The 17,924-nt window shown below is 64.2% G+C and overlaps 1 protein-coding gene across 12 annotated transcripts in view; it reads right to left on the bottom strand.

Moving 5' to 3' along the window:
- Positions 1-17,924, bottom strand: part of RBFOX3 (RNA binding fox-1 homolog 3) — a 132,209-nt gene that overhangs the window by 91,618 nt on the left and 22,667 nt on the right. For 2 of the 12 annotated variants that reach the window (XM_074846856.1, XM_074846859.1), the window contains exon 2: positions 2,658-2,750. The exons of 8 other annotated variants lie outside the window; for them this stretch is intronic. The gene's annotated coding sequence lies outside the window, so the exon portion shown is untranslated. Of the gene's footprint in view, positions 1-2,657; positions 2,751-7,669; positions 7,868-17,924 lie in introns of those variants that run through there. 2 more of the 12 variants (XM_074846860.1, XM_074846857.1) reach the window with 2 other exon arrangements.

Below are 17,924 nucleotides of genomic sequence, written 5' to 3'. Positions count from 1 at the left end.
CAGCCCATCCATCATGGCACCGAGCGGCGACGTCCACCCCACGACCTCCGCCAGGCAGCTCCCCCCGCCCGCTGTGAGTTATGACACCGGCACTGCGCGGCAGGACGGGCTCAGCGCGCCGGCTCCGCGCCGGGAGCCGAGATTTATCCCCTCGGCGGAATAGGGGGCAGAGGCCGGGAGATAAGTCACAGCAAAGCTGCAGGAGCGTCTCTCAAGGTCCTCCAAGGTTGGCTCATTAAAAAGCAAGGAGAAGAGGAAAGAAAAAAAAAATGCCCGCAGTGGTGTGGCTCACGAATCACCCTCCTGCCTTCAAATCAGCCAAAACCAAGAGGGAAGCAGAAAGGGAGCCGGGAGCCCGCAGGCCGGCTCTGCAGTCACCCCCGGCGCGGGGGCTACTGGCCAGGGCCCTGCAAAGCCACCAGCATCCCCCAAACACCCGTCCCAGCAGTACCCCAACAAATGAGGCAGCGCCCGGACAGGGATGCTGCGTCCCAGCGGTGCAGGAGCACCCAGCAGTGCCCTGGGGAAGGGCGAGAGCTGACAAGCAGCTGACGGGCAGCCCGCAGAGGCTCTCGGATGGTGGCCGGGGGAGGATGCAGGAGAAGATGGGCAGAGGGGTCCCAAACATGACACAGAACTGGCCCTGCGGCTCCCACCACCATCCCCATCGGCGCAGAAAGCGGCAGCCGTGGCCCCACAGTCTGGAGGTGCCCTCAGCCCCACGTGCAGATCCTTTCCCAGCCCTGCGGTGACACCCATCTCCCATCTTCAGGGGACAGATGCCTCTGGGACAGGCGTCCCTCGGGCCCCGGAGCTGGCTGGAATGTGCAGACACACCGGGACCGGCGCCTGCAGTCGCCCAGCTCTGGGGTGCAGCCGTCGGGCTCTGCCGCGAAATCCGGGCACGCCAAGCACGCTGCCGGGAGCAGGCACCATCCCCACGCCGGGAATCCATCGCTGCTTTTGGGGAGGGACCACAGCAAACCCCTGGAGAAGCTGTGAACGGCACAGAAACTCCCCAGCCTCCCCAAACTTGCTGGAATTCCCCTTCTGCCTCATTAGTCCTGCTCATTAGGCTCTGCTCCTGATGAGCACGCAGAGCTACAGCAGGGCTCAGCAGAACCGCCCGCTCCCCAGCCCCTCCAGCCCAGCTGCTCTGCCCCAGCCCAGTCCCTAACCCCCTCCCCGGCGCAGGAACCTCTTTGCTGCCATCGCAGCCCCCTCCTCCCGATCCGGGTTACCTGTGCGTTACCAGGACCCGCGGCGCAGCCAGGGGTGCCGCCGTCCAGGCTCCTGAGGGGTTTTTAATCACGCACACCTCTCCCCTTGGCTCGCCCCCGATGCAGCCCCCGCACCGCCGGCCAGCCGGGACGGGCACCAAGCCAGCGCCGGGCACCCCCCATCCCCTGGGGAAGGCGGCTGGCGAGCCCGGCACCTCCGGGGGAACTGGCCCAAAGCGGGTTCTCGAGGCACGAGCGGTGAGGAAGCTGGGCGCAAGGGCTGGGGAGGCGCCAGGATCATCTCCTCCGAGTTCCTGCACCACTCAGGGCTGAGACTTTTACCCCGAAATCCCTGAAATGGCAGCTCCGGCCTGAGCCCAGCTTCGCTCTCCAATCACTTCCCCCGCGACTTGGGCAACCAGGAGCCCTCGCCCCAAACCCCAGCCCGGCACTGGACAGCACCAGAGGCAGCACCCCCGTGTCTCCTCCCTGACACCTCATTTCCCACACGAACTCCTTCAGCTGCAGCTCCCTCATTCACGTTGCAGGGTTACCCGCGACTGAAAACAACCCCCCCCCACGCACGTGCAGCGAGCGCCGGGCACGATAAACACGGGGAAAAACCAACAGCGTCCCTAAAACAAGCTGAACACGGTAACATGTTTTCAGCACCTTCTGTTTCCAAAAGCAAGTCCACGTGTGTGCCGGGGGTCGGGGTCAGGGTGGGGGGCCCAGCAGCACTTCTCACCCACAGCACCCAGCCCCGCTCTGCAGCACCCCCCTGGGAAAAGCGCTCGGGCCTCAGGAGGGGGCTGAAAGCAGACTGCCCACCCCCACGGGGCATCTCCCCCAGGAGCCACCGGGCTTTTACTACACAATAAAACATTGCGATTAGATCTACAAGCCAACCCCTGGAAGGCTAAGAGGTTTTATCAAAGCCGGCAGCACCCCAGGGAGGAGACAGAAAGATAAGGGCAGCTGCCTGCAGCATCCGCAATCCCAGGGCCAGCCCCGCGGCTGCTGCTGGGGGGGTGCAGGACTGGGGCTGCACCCACCCATTTTTGGGGATGCTCCCCGGGGGATGCTCAGCCCCATCCCCAGCCCAGCGCGGGCTGTCGTGGCAGTGGGGTGAGGGAGAACTCCCTCTCATGGGGACGGTGCTGGAGGGGACGGCCGGGGGGGGTGGTGGCGAATACCCGCAGTGATTTTTCCCGTGGTTGCAGAGGAGGGGGGGAGCGGGGACTCTTTCTGCAGAAAACGCACTGAAGCAGCACTCGGAGCCTGTGCAGCCGGAGATACAGCTCCTGCTCCAGCCCAGATCAGGAGCTATTTCCCACTTATCAGTGCCGAGCCTGATATCTGTGCAGCAGAACACAGCGCTTGGTAATAGGATTTTGATGCTGAACAGAAGATGTTTTTTCCCCGAGTCTCACTTACGTCACACCTGGAGGTATCCATGGCCATGGAGGTGACACAGAGGAAGGCTAAAGAGTTTCGACTCTTGCGCTGAGGGAGCAGCTTCTCCTTTAGCTGCAAAACAGCAGAATTAAAGCAATCTAATATTAGCTGCCCGCTTTGTGCCCCCACGCCAGCACAGGCCTGGGGAGAGGAGGGAGAAGAGCACGTCCCTGCTGCAGCATCCCCTTCTCCGGCACCACCGACCCCTCCAGCACCACCACCGACCCCTCCGGCCACAGCCCCAGGCTGGCAGGACCCTGCTCCTGCCCACACCCCCCACCGTGGGAGCATGCAGAGCCCTGCCTGGGGCGGGGGACACCAGCACCCCATGAGCATCACCCGCTCCCAGCGCTCCCCCGGCCCCGCTGTCAGCTCCATCCCGCACCGCGGGGACCACCCACGCGCCGCAGCAGCAGCAGCAGCAGCGCGGAGCCCGGCTTGGGTGGCGGAGCCGCGCTCGCAGCTGCCTCGGGGAAAGGGGAGGAAGACTTGTCACCTCCCTGCCACCCTCCTCCCCGTCTGAGCGAGAGGAAGGTCCCACGCACCCCCGCTGCCGGAGCTGGGAAAGTCTCTGCCTGCCACAGACAAAACCAAAGGGATGGGAACCACCCCCGCCAGGCGCGGGTGACATCTCACCCGTGGGAACGCTGCCGGCGCGGCGTCGGGGCTGTCACCGCCGCCCACGGCGCCAACCGGGCGGACGAAGGGCACCGCCAGAAAAGCCCCGGGTGGGCGACTCCAAGCACCCGCGGGAGAGGGGAGTCCGGCCAAGGCCGAGGCTCCGGCAGCCCCCACGGCCGGGCTGAGCGCACGCGCGTGGGGAGGTGCTCACGGGTGCGTGCTGCTCGTGGGGTGCACGCTCGCTGTGAGGGGGGTGCTGGCCCCTGCGGGGGGGACCACAGCACTCGAGAAGCCCCTCACCAGGCTGCCCGCCGGCGCAGGCTGAGCGAGCCGGGGGGAACGTGCTCGTTAGGAGCGAAGCGGGGAGGCAACTCGAGGCGCTCAGGGGAGCAGGATGCGTCCCCCCTCGCAGCATTTGCATTTTCCTAACCCAGCTCCAGAGAACAGGGAGTTATCGCAGCCTCAGGAAAGAGCCCCGCTGCTCTAAAGGTGCGTTGCTGTTAGATAAAAGAGCCAGGAAAGAAGGGAAAGACAGGCAACGGACGGAAGGAGAAACCATCTTGAACAAAAGGATAGAGAAAACGGTCCCGGAAAGTGCCACAGGAGCCACCCCCGGCCCCCCCTGCCAGCCGGAGGGGTTGAGCACAGCCCCCCTGGGCTTCACAGCTCTACAGTCCTCCTGCAATTTTGTTTTCAATTTTGCAGGTAGGAACGTCAGCACCTTCTCATTCGCCCCCTGACACCCCGAGGCAGCGCAGTGGCTGCGAGATGCTCCACCACCCGCCTCCACCGGGGCCCGCATGGGCAGCGCAGGCAGCGCGGGCAGCACCTGCCCAGGAGCGCGGGCAGCGCCTGCTGCGGGGGGACAGCGATGCCAGGACAACGGTTGCAGTCTGTTTTTCTGCACAAGTGCATTAAGTATTCTGCACAGCACTTTTGCTGTAAATCACTTCCTATTCAGGCTCACTGCTGAGGGTCTCTGAAGGTCGATTTTCCATGGTTATGACAACAAAAACTAAAATTGGGTCAAACCTGAAAGGTATTATCTTCCTCCAAGCTGCTAAATGCACAATAGTAATGAGGTTGGTTAAGCAATTCACCCACAGACTGCATTATTTGCTCTGAAGATGTATTAACCAGTTAAATGAGCGTGATAAGGCAGCTCTGCTTATTTCCCCCACCAGCCGCACAGAAGATCTGAGGTTCTGGGTCTCCGTATCCCACTTAATAACCGAGACCGCAGACACGCCGACAAAGGCGGCCGGCGCCGCGCTGCTCCGGGCCAGGCTCTGCCCGGCCTGACCCGCGGGAACACAAAGGGAACTTTAAAGGCATCCAGCAGCTGAGAGCCATTTGGAAAAATAATTATACTTCCTCCCTCCCCTTTCTCTTTCTTCTTCTTAAACGCTCTCCCCCATCCAACCTCCAGCTGAAAGAGCCCGAACCCACTGGCTGCCCCGGCAGAGCCCGGCTTTAGCTGCGGCCCCGCTCCGGGATGGGGGTTTATCCCCGGCAAATGCTCAGCGGCTGCTCCTGCCGCGGGACTGGGGGGTTAAAACCCACCAAACCCACCGGCCCATCTCGGGGTGCAGCTCCTCGCGTGTGTCGGTCCCCACCCCAGAGCTCCCCGTGCCCACGGCGGTGGGTCAGGGCAGCTGGGCAGGGGCTGGCCGGGGAACCCACCCCAGGAGCCTCCACCCCGGCAGGGCAGCTGCAGAGGTTGTGAGACACAAAGAACATTTGTTTTTATGGGATTTCTGCTGTTTTTCCTAAAACAAACACCCATTAATGTAAATATAACTGATGTAAACAAGCACGACCCTAAAATCCATGTGCAGCTGTATGTAACGGGGAGAAGGAGGGAGGGAGGGAGGAGAAACACTTCAATTAATCCCTAAAACGAATGAGATGGAAAAACTCGAACTGCACAGAAAGCATCTGGTGCTGCTGCAGAAAGGGCCTGCCCAGGGCGCAGGGTCGGGCTCTACCACATGTAACACCATCGGTGCCACCAGGTCCCACCCCACAGCACCAGCCCACCGGAGGGGGAGCCGTGCCACGTCCACGCCACGCAGGGAGAGGAGCCCCAAAGCCCCGAGCTGGGCACACCACAGTCCCTCCTGCCCGGCCGCGGGCTCCCCGACTCGGCCCCGCTCCAGTGGGAGGCTGATGGAACCACGTCTCGGTCCCCCCATCCCTCTCATCTCAGTCCCCCCATCCCTCTCCCAGCAGGTACCCACAGCCCACGGCCCCGCGGTCCTGCCGGGGCGATCACCCAGTGCAATTTTGAGGAGTTTGCCCAAGAAGGGGCTCGGCAGAGCTCAGGCTCTCATGGGCCGTGGCAGCCAAACCCTCTCCCCTCTGCCAGGCTGGTTTTCACGGCGCAGGGTCCCAACAGCCGCCGAGGGCAGCCCCCGGGGCAGGCAGCGGGCAGGAGGGCAGAGAACAGAACAAGCTGGGTGCTGCGGGGTGACGGCCGTGCCCCTCATGAGCTGCCCGCGGGGGCTCCGGCTCCATCCCCAGCATGGGGAGGGGTTCTGGGGCGCTGAGGAGGCGCAGGAGGGACCCAGCCACCCGCCGGGGAGCGCGCAGAGGCAGCCCGGAGAAAGCCTCGGTGTGTCTCTGCCGGTGATCCAGCTGGGGCTTTGCCAGGAGGAAGGAGCTGCGTGGAGAACCGCCAGCACTTCCCAGCACGGCCGGCTGAAGGTGGCCTGGAGCGGGATCGCCGTCGATGGGAGCTCAGGGACCAGCACCGCGACCTCCAGGAGCCACCTCCCGCACGACTGAAATACCTCTGCGAAACGGTACCCGAGGAACGAGGGGGAGAGGCCACGGAGCAGACCCGGGGAGCTCCAGGGAGGGAGGAAAAGGGCTGTTTCATGAGGCTGGCGGGGTCAAGCAGAGAGGGATCAGCAGATCTGCAGATCGTAACAGAAAGCCACAGTCCACACAATGAGCTCCTCCAGGCCTCCCTCATATCATCAGGAGCGGCTCTTTGAAGCCAAATGCAAAGAAAGTCGGATAATCATGGAAAGACAACTCTGGTGTTCCTGCCCGTCTAGGGTCTGCGACTCCAGAGCACGCAGGGGGGCTCTGCTGAGGGCAGAGCACGAGGTGGAGCCCGGGCTGGAGCATCACCCCCGCAGCTCAGAGCAGGGGCTGCCCGGGCTCCGAGCACACGGCCAGTGGGTACACGCGAGGAGAGTCAGTCGAGTGCACCGGTGCCAGGGCCCCTGGCAGATGGTAGAAGGTACCACAGAGCCAAAAGGCCACCACACAGAGGATCCAAGACACAAGAGAGAGGAGACCTGTCTTGCCTCCGCTGGGCTCCAGACAGGCATCACCCTGAGAGAGCTGTGGGCAGCATCACATGGCTTCACTGCCCGCGGCACCGCCTGCCCCGTGGGGCGAGGACAAGGAAGAGGGAGAGACCACGCCTGAGGCTGGCAAGAAACCAAGTGGGCAACAAGGACCTGAGCCAGCCCCCCGGCACACCCACCGCCTCACCCTCTCCCTGCAGAGCCCCCCCAGCCCTCAGTCCCCATGCCAAGGGCTGGGACCCCACCATGCCGCTGTCCCGGTGGGGAGCAGCAGGAGGACCCGAGCGCTGCCGGCGTCGCCCTCCGCAGCGCGAGCAGAGGGGGGGTGGCACGCAGCCTGGCATCGCCCCCAGCCCGAAGGCGCCGAGCCCCTGCAAGCCACATCCCCGTGATCACTCTCAACGCCGGCAGCCTGCCCATCGGCAGGGCCCTGCCTGCGCCCCTGCCCTGCCCCTGCCTGCACACACACCGGGCTCTCAAGGTGACACTCGGCTACCTGGGATGTGTTCACCACATCCATCCCACTCCTCCTCTCATGACTGGATCTTAAACCCCTTCCCTCGCCGTTGGCCACTCACTGGCCATATTTTAGAGAAGTTGCCTGTGGCCGGCTGCTGGAAACCCCACAGGGCCAGGCACTAGGGACCTGGGAATCCCTCACCGTGGCTCGAGGTGGGCTCCTGACCCACAGGACGGCTGCCACGCTCAGCCCTGACACACCGGCGGCTCCAACTGCACCCGTGCTCCGTCCGGCGCCTGCGGCAGCACGGGACAAAGCTGCAGCCCGGCCACCCCGGGGCCAGCAAGATCCTGAGGGACCATCCTCACTCCCAAACCTGGGGAGCAAATACATGACGTGGCTCCTCCCAGAGCAACACCGACCACCAGCGCTGCTCCTCCCAGAGCTACAGCAGCTTTCCGGGTTCACCTGCCAGCTGCGGCCCCGGCGCGGCTGCACCGGCGAAACGTGGGCGCGTGGCCAGCACCAGTGCCCAGCTCTGCCACGGCGGCGGGAGGCCAGCCCGCCCGGCACGGCCCCTTTTTCCTTACCTTGGCATGGCGTTCATGCTGCCGAGGCTCCTCGGCGGCAAAGCCTCTGGGACAGGCGGGATGACGCCACCCCCCAGCACCCACCCAAGCGCCGGTGCCGGCGCCCCGCACCTCGCCAGCCCTCCCGGCTGCCACGCGGGCGTGCAGCTCCCGGTGCTGCCTTTGGAGCCGGCTGCCGCAGCGCACGCGTCCTCCCCCCTGCCCTTTCCAACGCCGCCGGTGAGGGGAGGGAGTTAGAAATGCCAGGAGAAGCATTCCTCATTTGGAGAAGCCGGATCATCTGAAGACTGGCAACAGCCCAGAGCCCGGCGAGACAAGCCCCAGATTTATGACCAACGTGGACGAAGAGACAGAAGAGCTTTAGTGAACCTGGGTAAGACCCCATGGGAAAGCGACAGTGAGCGACCTGGCAACTCCACCTCCCCGTGGGGAAAACAAAAGCAACACAAGAAAGGGGCCCAAGAGCCCCAGGGACCGAGGGGAGGGGGCTGCCACTGGACGGGACAAGCCGGGGCCAACAGGACCCGCGCCAGGACAGCGCAGCCCGCGCGAGGAGCGGGACCAGGCAGATGCTGGGACAGCAAAGCATCGCTGCTGGAGCACCCCGCGCTGCCTGCGGCACTGATCCAGCCTCCCCCCGCCTCCTCCTCCTCCAGGGCTTCTTCCTCTCCTTCCCCTCTTTGTCATTCCTCTCAGCTCACGCCTCTTCTCTGCTCTCCTTCAGCTGCTCGCAGCAATAATCCAGGGCACTAACGCCCCGGCAGATTGCTCAGTGCCGCTCCCGGCTGCTGCTGACCGGGGTTTTAATGACTCCCCCGGCCGCGGCAGGGGCTGATCCCCACCTCCGCCGCTGCCAGCCAGGCTCTGCCCCCCATCCCTCCTCCGCAGAACACTTGTGCCTCATGAGGGCTGGGGACACTGCGGGGATGAGCGAGGAGCATCCCCCACCTGGGATCCGCTCTCGCCTCACGCCGGGGCTCTCAGCCACCCCGGGGCCTCCCCAGATCCCCTCCGGAGCCCCGGGCCCGCAGCACCGCAGGGCCCAGGCGAGCCCAGCCAAGGGCAGCAGCGCAGCCGGGCCGGAGGGCCGTGGGCTGACGACACGCTGTGTGTGCCTCGGGGACGGGGAAGGGACAACTGCGGCTCGGCGTGAGTGAGCCGGAGCTGCTTCCCAAAGCATCGCGGCTCAGGGCTCTGCAGAGGCAGGGCCCTGCCCGGGGGACAGGCAGCACCCCGGGGTTTGGTTGCCCACGTGCCAGCCCCTGCCAGCTCTCAGCACAGGCACAAGCGTCCTGCTGAGGGCTAAAGCAGCGCAGGGCTCCAGCACGGGACGGAGACGAGGATCCCCTCCCCAGCAACGAGGCCGGGGATCGCGGGGAGCGGATGACAAAGTCCAGGAAGGAAAACGCTGAGCCCTGTCCCCAGAGCGGAGCTGCCCCTGGGCTGCCGGGGCAGAGGGAAGGGCTGGCTGTGTGCCCCCCCCCGCCATCGCCCCCTGCAAGGCATCTCGTGTCCGGCTTCAGGCCCCCCAGTGCAGGGGGAACCGATGCGCTGGAGCGAGTCCGGCAGAAGGCCACGGTCATGGTTGGAGCCCAAGCACTGGACAGAGACACAGAGGGCCATGGGGGGCTCAGCCCGGAGAAGGGGAGGCTCAGGGGCACCAGGGAGGGTACGGGGAGGACAGAGCCAGGGCAGGCAGCGGGGAGGGCAGCAGACCTCCATTTGCAATATCCCATTTCCTCACCAAATCTCACCCTCCACATCAGCAGAGAAACTGTAGAGGCAAGCAGCGGTTCTGGAGCAGAAAGCCCAGCGGCACAAGGCAGGGGCAGTGCTAACCGCCGGCACGCACAGTCCCCTGCCCGGCCTCGCCGCGGCTCAGTGCCCGCAGATGAGCCCGGGGGTGCAGGCGTTGCCCCCCGCCAGCCTCCAGCCCTGTCTGACCCCTCGCTGCCCGGCACACTGCTCACTGCCAGGCTGCAGGTCCCTGCGTCCCGTCCTTTAATTAACATTCCACATGTAAAGTTGGGATTGTAATTACTGCAACTGATTAACAGGCCGAAGGTAGCCCGTCTCCGAGGGAGCAGATTAGCAGAGGCTCTCTCGAGCTCCTGCTCTCACCTCGGCACTGTCAGTGCATTTTAAGCAGGGGCCCGATGCCCCTGCAGTCGGTGATTAATGGGCGAGCAGGACGTGCGGTGGCTCCGTCCTCGCTGCTCTTCCCACGCTCCCGCTGGGGCAGGACGAGACCGGGCGGCATCGCCGGGGCCCATCGGAAGGGAGGGCGCTGGGCAGGGATTCCCGGAGCCTCCTCTCCCCGCTGCCCACACGGCCCCTGCCCAGGCACCAGCCAGGGGGAAGCAGGACACGATTCCCGGGAAGCCAAGGACCCTGCGTGCGGGCAGGAAGCGACGCTGCCAGATCCCTGCCTGTTCTCACGTGCACCGGCCCCTTCCCCGGGCTCTGGGGCAGGATGCTCGAGGCTCCACCAAGCCAGGAGAGCCCCGGCTGCCGGGGCCGTGCTGCAGGGAGCTCCCACCTTCCCCAGCAAACCTTCCCCTTAACGAGCCAGTCCAAAAAACTGAGTAGCCAGAGAGAACTCCCCTCGCCCTGGCTACCTGCCGCCCCAGGATGCAAGTCACCTGCCTGCTCCCACCTCGGGGTCTGCAGTGCCGTGGGGCCAGGGTGTCCGTGGGAACGCACCCATCGTCCCCCATGCCATGGGGGCTGCTCCCAGGCAGCGGGAAGGGAGCCCCACAGCAGCCCCCCGGCACCGCCCACGGCAGCCCTGCACCAGGACACCCCAACTCCTCACCCCGTCCGGCTCTGCCCGCGCTGGCGGCTCCCCTGGCCGCTGCGTCCTGCCCGGGGATGGCCCGGCCCAGCCCCGGTCCCGCTGCAGGCAGCTCCCTGGCCGGGGCCGCCGCGCTTTTTGGATGTGAAAACGCACGAGAACATCCCACGTCCCCCGCTCGGCCCTTCCCGGCGCAGCCACGGCGTCAGAGCCTGCGCTGCTCACCCCCGATGGAGCTGGGGAGCGCAAAGGGGAGCCGCCAGCGGGAGCGCGCCCCACGCGACTCCGGTAATTACAAGCAGATAAGGCTATCAGCTGTAATTAACCACTATCCACAGGCAGACCGCTCGGCTGCAGAGACTTTCTTCCCCTCTTTTCCCCAAGACTGCAAAATAAATTATCCTGCAAAGTTAGCAGAGGCTGAGCTATGGAAACAATTAAACAAAAATTAAATCTAATTCATTTATACTCTGAGCACAAAGTGGATAATGTGGGGGTTTTCTTCTCTCTCCTCTCTTTGCCTTGGTGTTACAGAGGACTATTATGGGAAATTAATCACGGGGAAAAGCAATGAACGTGATCTATCGCTCTTTAAAAGTGCACTGTAGTGATTATATAAAAATCTATTAGAGAGGCCAGGAAATAGAAGAGTGACACCATTTAAAAGGAAAAAGGAGACAGAGCTGGTGGCAAAGGGATCGATTTCTTAACAGACGGATCCGTGACAGAGGGAGCGGGAGGGGGTCAGGCCCACGCCGCCGCAGCCCCCGGGGGTTGGCCCAGCCCCTGCGCCGTGACAGCTTCGGGGGATGCAGCCGGCCGGCGCTGAGCTCTGCACCCCCGAAAACGCAGCCTGACGCCCCGCAGCAGAGCTGGGGCTGCCGCTGCGGGAAGGGCTGGTCCGCGGGCTCGGGGCTGCCGCCAGCACGGTGCCACGGTGCCCGCTGCCAGCACGGCCACAGCCCCCAGGTTTGCTGCGCTGGCAGGTGCTGCGCAGGCTCTTTGCCTCCGCACGTCCTTGCGTCTCCTGGGGGCTCCGGCGCTTGCCGGGGGCTGCGGGGGGAGAGAGCACAAAGCCTGGGTGAAGGCCAGAGCAACGCCAAGGAGCCAGCTCTGGGGTGTGAGGGTCGTGGGGGGGAATAGTGTGGCTGCCCGGCCACCGGCAGAAAATGGGGAGCACAGCGCCAGCGACACCGGCACCAGCCGCGGTAACTGCCCTGCCCAGCCCAGCCCCAGCGCCCACCCCAGCCGCGGGGGTCCCAGCCGCAGGCAGCACCGGCAGCTCACACCTCCACTGCCCAAACGAGCAGCACGTCGGCCCCCTCTGCCCCTGTGCAGCTGCAGCACCCCATCCCACCCCATCCCACCCCATCGCATCCCTCGTAGCTCGGGGGGATCCCGGCACTGCCCCCCATCCGAGGGGTCCCCAGGAGAGCAACCCCCGTCATTAACGATGATTGTGAGAGCAGACGCTCACTGCGCTGGCAGTAAACAAGGCCGGTCCCTGCCCAGCCACCCCCGGCCCCCCCAGCACACGCTCGGCTGTTTAACGGCCGCGATAAAACCTTCGCCGAGGCAGATTCCACCATAAATCCCGGCCCGCAGCGGGGCCGGCCCCGGGCCAGCCTGACGCTTTAACGACACCATCAATCCCCGAGAGGAGCCCAAGGCGGAGCGGGGGGACGTGGGGGCTCCAGCCCCGGCACGTGGCCAGGCAGGGGTCGACCCCCCCAAGCCCATGGTGAGGGGGTCAGGGCTGACCCCGAGCCCCGCAGGGACCCGGCCCGGGGCTGGATCCGTGGCCACCCGGGAGGGCACCGGGCATCGCTCGGAGGGGCCCCAGCACGGCGCCGGTGGGTGCTGGCACGTCGAGGCTGAGGCTGAGGTGAGGCGGCGACTGGTCGCTCATCTCCGGGCGCACGACGGGCAACCCCACAGCGAGGAGCTGGCCCACAGCCACCGTGGCCTCCTGGGGCCATCACCCCTGAGCCGACACTTCAAAACTCTCCACTTCTACATCAATGCAGGCAAACACCTTCATGTGAATTTAATGGAAGTTTCTCCTCCCCACCAGGCAAATGGAAGCCGAACACACCACTCTCCCTCCAATGCATCTTTTCACTGATTTGGAACAAAAAAAGTGAAAAAAAACCCCTTTGATCTCAGCAGCCCATTTGTTTAGCCCATGCCGGGATTTAATTGAGAAGGGATGTCCTTGAATAAATGCGGAGATGTCCTCGCTCCCCGGGAAGTCTGCTGCAAGTTGTACAATCCACTGTATGAGGTTTTCTGCTCATCCAGGGATGTTCTGGGACAACACAGCCCCAGGGCCGCCGCCACGCGTCGCCCATCCGGCCCCTGCGGCGGCTCATCGCCTGGCAGGCCAGTGGCGAGCAGGCTGCCGTGCCACGGGCCGGGCGAGCGAGGCACTGAGCCCCGAGGGCTGGGGGACACCGCTCTGCCCCCAAACCCAGCACGGAGGGGAGGTGGGGGGCCGGCTCCCCACGGCCACCGGTGTGGAGGCTGCAGCAGCCACGAGCCCAGGGGGACGAGGGCTGGGGATTGCCTGGCGCTGGCAGAGGGGCTGCACCGCACCGGGGAAGCCAAGCTACGGCACAGCAGAAGGCGAGGGGCAGCCAGGCTCTGAGAGCTGGTGCTGGCGCCCGGGGTGCCGGCACCGTCCCCCGCAAACGCCTTCCACGCTGCCAGGCTTGGCGCAAGCGGAGGAGCCGCAGCGGAGAGCCCGCCAGCCCCAGCAGGGAAGTCGGCATCGCCGGCCGCAGCAGGCGGCTTCCTGCTCATTTCCTCCCAGCCTGCCGCGGGCTGCCAGCCCCGGCCAGCCCGGAGCACCCCGGTCCTCGCACCCCTCTTCTGCCAGGTCCCTCCTGGCAAGGGGCAAACGCATCCCTCCTGCCCAGCCCGGCTTTTAGCAGCTGCAAAGCCTCAAGCTGAGGAAGGGAACCGGCGCTGGGGATCACCCTGTGCCTGCTCGCCGCCGAGGAGAACTGAGAGGGCAGTGGAGGCGGGGAGGGGGTCCCTCAGCCATCGCCGCACCCACAGATTAGGGTCTCCTCATCTCCTGCCCCTGCCCAGCTGATGCTGATCAGCCAGCATCATCCTCCTCCTCCTCCTCCTCCTCGGCACAGCCGCGTGGGTGTCCTTCCACCGCGCGGCTCCTGCCGCAAGGCTCCCGAGCTGGGGAACCGCCGCGCTATTTTAATCCGGTGCTCTCCCCTCCATCCCAGCACAGCCGGCTGCCAGTGCAGCCCCGGGAGAGCCCCCCTGCTGCAAGCCCCCACACCCCACCGCCGGCCAGGACGGAGAAACGCCCCGAGGCTGCGCCCAGAGGAGCCAAGGAGGGGGCTGGAGGGTCCCAAACCCAGGGACAGGGCTGGCTGCAGCCCCCCCACTGCCACCTCGGCCCCCGCCGCCAGAGAAGCTGCCAGTGCAAAGCTGCAGCCACGGGCCGGGACGTGCCCCTCGTCTCCTGGGGGTGGCCGCAGGCTGCGTGGGAACAGGGAGCAGGGCCAGGGAGTGTCCTTGGTCCCAGCGGACAAGAGGATGTGATTCCACCCTGGAAGGGAATTAATGGTGCTAAAGGTGAGCACAGGGAGCAACGGGAGAGGGCACAGGGGATTCCCAGCTCATTAAAGCGTTGGCAGCTTTCAGCCCAGGGTAACAGCAGCTCCTCTCCCCCTTATCTGTTAAAGTCCTTGTCCCCCCCCTCCCCAGGAGACCTGCGCTCAGCTCTGCAGCCACCCCAACCCCACCCCAACCTCACCACCACCCCACCGCCATCCCCAGCCTGTCACCCCCGTGGCCGAGCCCCACCACTGGCACATGCCGGCGCAGGGCCACGGGGTGCCAGAATCGGGGGACGCTGGGTCCCCGCGCGGTGCCGGGGCCGCAGCTGCGCCTGGAGAGCGCGGGGGGCTGCGGGCGGAAGGGGAGCGGGAGAGCTCTCAGGCCCTGGACTCCGCCGGCTGAGCTGCGGCTAAAGGCGAGCTGATTAAAGCAATTAGGATTTTAAATAGTAACATCAGAGTGGCTCATCAGCGCTGAAGAGGCAGTCAAATGACGAGTCTGAGCATCCTATTTAGGGATCTCAGTTGGCTGAGGATCCTAAGTGAGGCCCCAAGGCTCCCTCCCAGCGAGAGGGGGTCAGCCAGCCGCCCAGTGCCGGGGGTCTCAGGGACCCCACAGACCCCACAGTCCCCCCGGCGCCCACCTGGGCACATGGAGCAGCCTGCCTGGGGGGTTCCAATGGGGATGGGGCCCGGGCAGTGGGGGCACCCATGGCCCCAGCACCCCCAGCACCCCACGCTTCCCGCGGCGGCTGTGCCAGGCAGCACCGCACGCCAAGGAGCGCCCGGCCGCCCGCTCCCCCTTCCCTTAAGCTGGTTGTTTATTCTCTCTAATAAAGGCTCGGGGAAGGGAACGTGGAAGGAATTGAGCAGCTCTGCTCAGGAGGCAGCTCTGCACACCAGCAACCAAAAAAGCACCTTTTGCAACAGCTAAAGCACAACACACACATTTTGTCTGCTTGGACTCTGAGTCTGATCTGCCAGGGGTTTAAGGCAGCCTGGGGGGAAATCCCTCTGGTTTGGTGTGTATGGATCTCCAATCACAAAGGAATCTGGACACAAATACAGATGCAGCAACGGCATAAACAGCCACAAAATGCTCCGTACCCTTCCCTCTGCTCTCCGATTTCCTACGCTTGTGCCTGCTCCTCACTGCTGCTGGCTGTGAGGGTGCAGCACCCAGCCCGAGCGCCTGCTGGGCCCAGCGCCGGGGACGCGGCACAGGGGGACGAGGGGAGCAGCGGGGACACCCGCAAGGACCTTCCCAGCCCCGTCCCCATGGGCACCGCAGCCGGGACCAGGCTGCTGCTCCTGACCCCCTGTCCCCACTCCTGCATCCCGGCGGGATGGCATCGCTCCCTGCACCTGGGGACAGGCGGCCGGACACGGCACCAGGTGTCACATGGACGGGGACAGTGTCACGCCCAGGGGGGCAGTGACAGTTCACCTGTGAGCTGGGCAAAAAGCCATGGCCTTGCCGAGGGGCAGGCAGCGGGCAGGCAGCGGGCAGGCAGGGCCGGCCAGCGCAGGGCTGCACCAATATAGGGCTGGGTCCCCTTGCTCTCAGATGGGAGAAAAAGGGAAAAAAGAAAAGGGCAGGAGTGGAGAGGGGAGGGCAGAAGCCGTAGCCTGAGCACAAGCCACTTGTCGACTTTCCTGCAAGCTCCGAGATGCTGTAGGAGGGTACTGGCACAGGCATATTACATTTATTTATAGGCATTTCTGTGGCACTCAATTAAACGCTGTGGTGGAGATATTGCAGCGTGAAGAGTATTTAGAGCCATTTAACACCTCTTAGTCGGCAAAAGTCCATCTGATTCCTGCAGAGAACTGGGAAAGTGCACACAGCAAGGGCAAGAGTGCCCCTTCCCAACCCCATCTCCACTTGCGAGGAGAGGCGGGATCACCGCGCGATGCTCCGCTGCCTCTCGGTCAGCAGGTGAGGGACCGGCGTCCGTCCCCACCCTGCTCCCACCCCTCGCCCTCCCCAACACCCCCGGGTGCTCCCCAGGCCCTACGAAGGGCCGGGAATTCCGGGTGCTCAGGAAAGGCCCCTTCACAGCCTTCGCCGGGTTTCTATTAACCGTTCTGCAAAACCTCCCCGCAGCTCAGCAGGATGGCGAAGGGCCGAGCCAGTAAATCTCCAGATCTCAGGAACGCCGTCGGGGGAGCGAGTTCAAAGGAAAGGCTGACAAGGTCAGCTCTAATTGCACCGCTGGAAACTCACCGGTGGCACTTTCACCCTCTGATCCGCTCGCTCTTGGCCCCCGGCCACGCTGCTCCCGAGCACAGGGGAAATACGTGCTCCACTCACGCCGCGGAGTGAGCCCCGGGGTACCTGCTGCTGCCCCCCCCACCGAGAAGCCCACTCCCATGGGCTCTCCCACGCCATTCCCCCAGCACAGGGACCCCAAATCCACCGGCACCCCAGTGGCTTCGCTCCAGCCGAGCGTGTGCCGGAGCCCAGCGCCGGCGGCCGCGGCGATGCTCTTCCTTCTGCCGTAACGAACCGGCGGCGCAGGGACCATCGTCCCCCGGCCAGGGGCAGGACGGGGCTGGTGGGCGCGGGGGGGCCGGGGCTCACCCCTCCAGCTGCTCCCGCGCACCCGGGCTCGTGTCGCTTGCAAATGGATGCAATTAAGCTGATACTGCAGCGGGACTGTAATTGCTATTTCCTTAGCTTGGCAACACGACCCCGGAAACCCCCATTATACTAATCACTGTCAAACGAACACAATCGCAGAACGCGTAAAAACCTGGTGTACTTCATGGTGAAATATAACACCGCAGAAGGCTGAACCGTGCCATAAATCTGCTTAGCACTTAACACTGCCTGCTAAATGGCCCCGCTTAATTATAGCTCTATAAACATGACTTTATAGCAATATCAATACAGTCAAAAATCAATCCCGCTGACGGACAAATGGACAGACCCACGTCCTGCTGACCCCGGGGCCGGGCCACCGCAGCCCCCCGCGGCACGGGGCGAGCTGGGCTCCGCGCTCCCCCGGCTCGGCGGGGATGCCCACGGATGCGCCGCTGCCAGGCGGCTCGTCCCCGCTCCCCGCGCCCGTCCCGGGCACGCCACGACCCGGCCGCTGTTTCCAACCTGCCTGCGCCCAGCGCTGCTGCCTGAGCCGCAGACGAACATTAGCATTACAACCCACACTGATCTTTGTCAATTATGCTACAGTATTTGAGCTCTAACCAGCTTTAAATTGAATCAGGACGAAATCATCAGTATAAAAAGAGCCCGCACCAGCCTTTCAATTCCAGCACTGGGAAAAAAAAAGTTATACATCTCATAATGGCCTTCTACCCCATAATGAACAGGAAAAATAAATTAGATTCCCAGCTAAGGGTATATTTATACAATTTCATTATGTGCCCATGAGCAAGTCTGGTTTTCACCAAGATAAAAATGAGCTCTCAGCAATGCTCGTACTAAATAAATGGAGTGATTTAACAGCTTAACAAGGAGCACGATAGAGGGGTTGAGGAACAATGTCAAAAATGGAAAATAAAAATAAAAAAAATTAAAATGCTCGCATTTCTTGAACAGCGCTAGCGCTGCCAGGCCAGGCTCCACCCAGCAGCTCCGGGAGCGCTCGCGGGCTGCGGCGACGGCAGCGCCGGGACCACGGGTGCATCCCCGGGCTGCGAGCACGCAGCATCCCGTCCCACCTGGAGCAGCTCCAGGGAGACGCTTTCCTACGGCCTCCTTTTCTGGCTGCTCATGTACAAGTGACAAAAAATCAGGTCCCTCTCCTTGCTGGTTGTCAGGAGCGGGTCCAGCTCCGGCGCTCCAGCACGCTCTGGCGCGCTCCCTGCCATCCCCACAGATGCCAGGGCCACGTGTGTCGGCTGCCCGCCGGAG

Source organism: Strix aluco, chromosome 21, assembly GCF_031877795.1.
Source record: "Strix aluco isolate bStrAlu1 chromosome 21, bStrAlu1.hap1, whole genome shotgun sequence".
NCBI classification, from domain to species: Eukaryota; Metazoa; Chordata; class Aves; order Strigiformes; family Strigidae; genus Strix; species Strix aluco.
The sequence above is the reverse complement of the archived record's forward strand: the minus strand, read 5'-3'. Positions and strand labels throughout refer to the sequence as shown.